Source organism: Thamnophis sirtalis, unplaced genomic scaffold, assembly GCF_051295495.1.
Source record: "Thamnophis sirtalis isolate CommonGarterSnake01/CBP01778 unplaced genomic scaffold, rThaSir2_p1.2 scaffold_4, whole genome shotgun sequence".
Classification (NCBI taxonomy): domain Eukaryota; kingdom Metazoa; phylum Chordata; class Lepidosauria; order Squamata; family Natricidae; genus Thamnophis; species Thamnophis sirtalis.
In genome coordinates, this window is record NW_028261384.1 from 49,640,850 (window position 1) to 49,648,383 (window position 7,534).

The following is a 7,534-nucleotide window of genomic DNA, read 5'->3' on the forward strand; positions in this document are numbered from 1 at the left end:
ATTATTCACTCCTTTCCTTGTGGATCTTTGCTCCCTCCTCCCAAATATTAAATATGGTTCTGAGCACTGGTTTATGATGTATCTTATTTGTGCAAAATTACTCTAGGCTGGTTTATTCAATAAACCATATTTAAATAATTCATTATTTAGTAGAATTCTTCATTCTTACTACAATAAAATATCTACTCTAACCAAATAGTGTCCACAACACTATTACTGAGTAAGTCTATCATAAAATGAGTGCTTGAAAATCTGAAGATCCTTCCTTCAGAATCATGGTGAGGTGAAGAGCATGGTCTGTGTCAGTGTATTTGCTTTATTAAATAAATGTGAAAACAATAATAGTAATCACAAGATCATAAAATTGCAAACTAAAAATATAGAATAAAAAGCATTATTGATGTTAGGTAAATATTAACAAATTGTGTCTTCTGAATTAAGATCATATAAGAGGTGGCAGGATCATGCCATCTTTTGGGAACCATGGCCAATTAGGAATGATATGGATTTGATAGTTTCACTTATATTCCCAAAGTGCCTGTCCACTTCCAAGGATTAACAGATTGAATTATTCTCTGATAATCAAACCAGACTATCAGTTTTGTAAGTCCTGCAGATCCCGAGCAAGTTTTTAAAGATCTGAACAATTGTATCTGACAGATGCCATGAATAATATTCCAAGTGGCCCTGCAAATGTTCATATGGCTATTTCTTACTCTGAACAGTGCCACTGGCCAACTGTAGACACAATAAGAACAGAACAATAGTTATGTTATTCTTATCCTTAATCCTTAATAATAGTTCTTATTTGAATTTGGTCTGGTTTACTTGTTCTTCCAATAGTGGTCTAGATGTCATATATACTATTTTATCTTCCACATTCGTTCAGAATATCAGAGAGTTCTCTAACTTCCAAAAGAAAAACAGGTGTGATCAGATTCAAAGCTGCTGTCATTCTAAGCAGTGACTGAGACCACAGTCAAATCCTGCACCAGAACCTTCAGGAAAAAATTCAAATTCAGCTGCAGTTATAATCCTGACCCATTGACCCTGACATCTGGGGCTTACATTCTAATAAAAATTGTCTGCTTCCAATTTAAAGCATGCAAAATTTTCCCAGACTTTATCCTTCAAGACATCTAAATGATTGCATGAGGGAGCTGATTTCTGGTTTTTATTTTATAATGATGATTTAAAAAAAAATCTTACAGGAAAACAAATATCCATCTCATTTGTATGAACAAAGGCTGAGTTTTAATGATGTCCTGGTTCTCTTTCATTTATCCAAGCAAGCAAGGTAACATGCACGAACAAGCTTTCAGATTGCTTTCTTCCTGAGTAAAAGAAATAAATTTCTTGTTGTTAAGGTTGACTTGAATCCCATACTGGTTGAGATACTTTGACAGAGTATCCAAGAGAAATAACAGGGTTATAGGTCACCATACATCCTTTTAGGCAGAACTCATTTTCAAGAAGTTACAATAATAACTCCTTTTTAGTTAATTTAACCTCTTCCAAACTTTTTAATCCTGACGAGTTTGTCTCTTCTATGGGTTTCTGTACTCTCTTTTGAAGGAAGGGTGGCAGAACTTTATTATTCAACTTGTTGAAAATAGCAGAAAGATCACAGCAATGAAGACACAAATGTTTTACCCCTCATTAATGGCCACCCTCCCTTATTGTCTTGTCATTGATAATAGTTGATAATCCCTAGGAAGAAGGTGCTTTAAAATATAAGTGTTTACAGATCTGGAGTAGAGACTTGGGGAATAATATGTCATAAAAGCAATTTCTTCTTTTTGAATATTGGCAGTTAATATGACTTTGTGCCTACAAATTGTTATCATTTCAATCTATTTGCCATTTCTAATATAACTGTAATGCAGAATTCATCATTTCTGTTACCTTTCAACTCCTGAACTGAAAACCAGACAGAAGAAGTTAACTTCAAAGTCAAAGCTTCCCCAGTTCCTTAATTTTTGTCTAGTAAGTTTAATCAAAACAGATTAGGGATATAAAAAGATGTTGAGACTCTAGAAAGAGTGCAGAGAAGAGCAACAAAAATGATTAGGGGACTGGAGGCTAAAACATATGAAGAACAGTTGCAGAAACTGGCCATGGCTAGTCTAGTGAAGAGAAGGACCAGAAGACACATGATAGCAGTGTTCCAATATTTGAGGGGCTACCACAGAAAGGAAGGGGTCAACATATTTTCCAAAGCACCTGAAGGCTAGACAAGGAATAATGCTGCAGGATGCTTGGATGGGGAGTTAGACTAGATGACGTACAAGTTCCTTTCCAACTCTGTTATTCTGTATGTATGTACATGTGTGTGTGTGTGTGTGTGTGTGTGTGTGTATGTATGTATATATATATGTGTTGTATTTGTTGTATGTATGTATGTATGTATGTATGTATGTATGTATATATATATATATATATATATATATATATATATATATATATATATATATATATATATATATATATATATATATGTTGCATTTGTGCTGATAAATAAATAAATAAATAAAAATTATTTATCAGCACAAATGCAACACAAATGTAATTTTTCCCTCAACCTTGTTTTAGAGTTTTTTAGAGTTTTATTAGTATTTGTAGGCCGCCCTTTTCCCTGAGGGGACTCAGGGCGGCTCACACAAAACCGGGAAGGGGGAATACAGACATTAAGATAGAAACATATAATAAAATAGTAAGCAACATACATTCATCATTCGGGAGGGGTAACTATCCTTATCCCCAGGCCTGACGGGCGAGCCAGTTCTTCAAGGCTATGCGGAAGGCTTGGACGGTGGATAGGGTACGAATCTCCACGGGGAGCTCGTTCCAAAGGGTCGGGGCTACTGCTGAGAAGGCCCTCCTCCTTGTAGTTGCCAGCCGACACTGGCTGGCCGATGGGATACGGAGGAGGCCTAATCTATGGGATCTTATTGGTCGCAGGGATGTAATTGGCAGAAGGCGGTCTCTCAAGTATCCAGATCCACTGCCATGTAGGGCTTTATGGGTGACTAATAGCACCTTGAAGCGCATCCGGAGATCGACAGGTAGCCAGCGCAGCTCGCGGAGGATAGGTGTTATGCGGGTGAATCGGGGTGCACCCGCAATCACTCGCGCGGCTGCGTTCTGCACTAGCTGAAGTCGCCGGATGCTCCTCAAGGGCAGCCCCATGTAGAGCACATTGCAGTATTCCAGCCTAGAGGTCACAAGGGCCCGAGTGACTGTTGTGAGAGCCTCCCGATTCAGGTAGGGTCGCAACTGGCGCACCAGGCGAACCTGGGCGAATGCCCCCCTGGTCACAGCCGTTAAGTGGTGGTCAAATGACAGCTGTGGATCCAGGAGGACTCCCAAGTTGCGAACCCTCTCTGAGGGGTATAAAATTTGACCCCCCAGCCTGAGTGGTGGAATATTAGCCAAATCTTTGGGAGGAAAACACAACAGCCACTCGGTCTTTTGTTTTGTGTAATAGTTTTTTCATCTATTTCCACTCTAATCCCATGTCCCAAATCTGTGCATTTCTATGATGATTATTCAGTTCCTTCTAGTTACATATATACTGCCTACCAAGCAATAGAAAAGGTTAATGAATGTTTTATTATCCCAGTACAAAACACTCTGCCCATCTGACTGAAATTGGTATGCCTGTTGAAAGGATTGTTTCATATGTTTTTTTTTTTTTTGCATATTTCTCATAATAATTTGAGGCGGGATGATATGATTAATTGGGTAATTATTAAGGACTGAACACTGGATGACAAAATAATTGATTTGTGGTATTATATGCAAAATATTTGTCAGGATTTTAGAACAATGCTTTTCATTCCTGTAGGCTAGTGAGCAATGAGCTACTGATATGTCATGGTACCTCTATTTTCATTATTATGTGTTAAGGCTTTCAAGGCTGGCAAATTCAGTGAACAAGAACCATTTGGTTTTCTGGAAATATCTTTATCACTAGGAGAGTGATGTAATAGAATCTTGAAACTCTGTTAAGGCAATTCTCAAGTCCAACTTCTATCTAATCTGGTAAAGGGAGATTATTCTGAGTCACTTCCTTTATTTTTCTCCTCCCCTGATCTAAGGGATCTTTTCAGTAACAGTCCAGCTCCTGCCGGCAACAGTTTTGTTCCCTCCTTCAATGTTTCTAGGGTCTGCTAAATTATACCACTACACTATTTCCTATTCCTTGCAAGATGTCTTCTATTTAATATCACATGTTTCTTTTTTTATGTTTATAGACTGGTTCACACATCGTGACATCATGGCAAGACAGTGTGGTTTGTTAGGAGGTGAATCTAGCCACTATGATTTTTAAATTGTGATAGCTTGGTATACTATAAGAACCCATCCATTTGTACATTACTTCTGTTCCATATGGTGGACATTCTCACCCCCTTTCTCCTCTCTTACTACCATCATGTGATACTGACTCTTGGCTTCTCTATGAGTTGACACCTGGGAGAGTGCACCATGTTGAGATAGCTGAGTAGGAGTTAGAACGGACTCTTTTATAGCAACAGCAATAGCACTTAGACATATGTACCACTTCATAGTACTTTACAGCCCTCTCTAAGTGGTTTAGAGAGTCAGCATATTGTCACGACAATCTGGATGGCTCTTTTACTAGCTGGTGGGGATTGAGTTTCTGGCAGTCAGCAGGAGTAGCTTGCAATACTGCACTCTAAAGGGCTAAGACACTGAGCTTGTCGATCAGAAAGGTTGGCAGTTTGGTGGTTCGAATCCCTAGTGTCATGTAATGGAGTGAGCCCCCATTACTTGTCCCAGCTTCTGCCAACCTAGCAGTTCAAAAGCACATAAAAATGCAAGTAGAAAAATAGGGACCACCTTTGGTGGGAAGGGAACAACGTTCTGTGCATCTTCGGCATTTAGTCATGCAGGCCACATGACCCTGGAGACGTCTTCAGACAGCGCTGGCTCTTGGGCTTTGAGATGAGCATCACCCCCTAGAGTTGGGAATGACTAGCACATATGTGCAAGTGGAACCTTTACCTTTACTGCACTCTAACCACTTCACCATCATGACTCTTCTAGCCCAATCCCCTGCACAAGCAGCAGGACTTATACCATTCTGGATAAATAACTCTTCTTAAAAACTTCCTATGATGGAGCACTTGGAGGTTCTGAAGGCAATCAGTTCCCTCTTAGGAAATGGTATAAGGCTTGCTCTTACTTCTAGCTTTTCTCCTTGGTTCTCTCCTTAATTAGTTTCCATCCTTGCTTCTTGGCCTGACATCTGGTGTTTTGGAAAATAGATTGGCCACTTCTTCTTTGTAGGAGCTGCTCAAATATTTGAATGCTGCTATCATATCACTCCTAATCTTTTCACCAGACTAGACATAACCAATTCCTGCAACCATTCTTCATATGTTTTAGCTTCCAGCCTCTCAATTATCTTTGTTGCTTTTCTCTTTCTAAAATCTCTACATCTTATTTTGAGATGACTAGAATTGGATGAAATATTCTAAGTGTTAACTTACCAAGACATTATAAAACAGTATTAATCATTCACATGATCTTGATTGTATCCCTCTGGAGATTGCACTGGCTTTTTTTGGCAGCTGCAGCACATTGCTGGCTCATGTTTAAGTGGTTGTCTAGTAGGACTCCAAGATTCCTCTCACAGTTACTGTTATTGAGCCAAGTTCTGCTTATACACCTGTACATTTTATTTTTCTTGCCTAGGTGTAAAAGCCTAATTTTTCTCACTATTGAATTTCATTTTGTTAGATGGGCCTAGTGTTCAAATCTGTCAAGATCCTTCTGGATCTTGAGGTTATCTTCTTGGTCTTCTTCTTGACTATTGGTACCAGTTTGATGTTGTCCCTTTTGTTTGATGAGTTCCCTTTCAGTCAGAATCTTGGGATACCCCACTGCTTACCTCTCTCCATGTAGATGTAGTTCCATTAAGGACTATATGTTGAGTGTGGTTTGTCAGCCAGTTACAAATCCATCTGGTGGTGATGCTATATGTCCCACATTTTTCTAACTTACTAAGAAGTAGGTTGCTCTTAGTAAGTTAGAAAGCAGATGGCTGCTATCAGCAACATGCTCTGATAATATGCTAAGGTTTTAGTAATTACCTGGGGATCAATTAAAAATGTAAAACAAATTATTTTATTTTGAAATGTGGCAAGACAAGCCTTCTTTATTTGCCTATCTGCCACTTGTCTGGCTAAATGACATCCTAGACTTGTCCCAGAAACTGTTCAGATATTTTGCAACCTTGCTTTATAAAATCATGCTCTTCACCTCACCGTGATTCTGAAGGGAGGCTCTTCAGATTTTCAAGCACTTGTTTCATGATAGACTTACTCAGCAATAGTGTTGTGGACACTATTTGGTTAGAGAAGGTACTTTACTGTAGTAAGAATGAAGAATTTGGATCTTTTACATAAAAGTTGTGCTAGTCACACTATACAGCAAGAAAAAGTTTTTGCTAAAATTGCTATTTTAGGCTTTTTCCTTCCACCATCCAAGTCAACAATATTTGACTGTTCTCTTCAAGGCTATGGGAGGGATCTGGGATCTTTTGACATAATGTCAACCTGAAAAGTGCTGACTCTTACATTATTAACTTAATTTCTAGCTTTGCACAAATATTTTTTGTGAACTTAATTGTTCTTTATTTTTATTACACTCAGAAACCTGTTGGAAATAAAAAGAGATTGCTCATATAGTAGTGTCCAGTCTACTATAATATAATTAGCTTCTCTTTCAATTGATGTGCAATGAAAGGTTTCAATGTGTACTTTGCCTGTTAAAAAACACTACATGAATCACAGGACAGTCAATGTAGTCTGTTTTAGGGAGCATTTGAAGAGAAGTATATATTTACTTTTATAACCAACTGGATATAATTGATAAGTAAATGTTGGCTATGCATGTTAAAGAAAATGTGAATAATAACACAACTGTCATTTCAGGATTTTCTTCTTCTTTTAGAAGCAACTATAAAATTATCATAATGACAGATTTGTTTTGGATAAATGAGGCTATTTGAGCTGCTATAATCTAAGAAGTAATCAATGACCAAAAATATGTGTGATCATTGGAAATACTTAACTATATAACAGCTTAAGGAAACACTTAAGACTAATATAACTCCCTTAACTGTAGCTCTACAAGCTACTCATTCTGAAAATGACTCATTGATACTCATGTTATTGAGAATGGAGGTGAGATAAAGGTTTCCATTCTTCTAAAAGTGAATGAAAACTTCCATATTTCTTCTTTTTGCTTCAATATTGGATCTCTTGCCTGACAATTTTCACATCTATAGAAATCTTTTCTTGCATGTGAACTAACAAAAGAGAGGCTTCAAGATATCTGAAGCATGTAGTCCTAAGGGAAACCATGTTGTCTCCTTGCCCTTAAGAGAAGGTTAGCATTGCCATCACAAAGTCAAGATAAAATTCAATCATCTCATCTAGGCCTTGTAAAATGTATATTTAAATGGATTTCTAATATAGTGCCATCACCAGCAAACCATGATCAC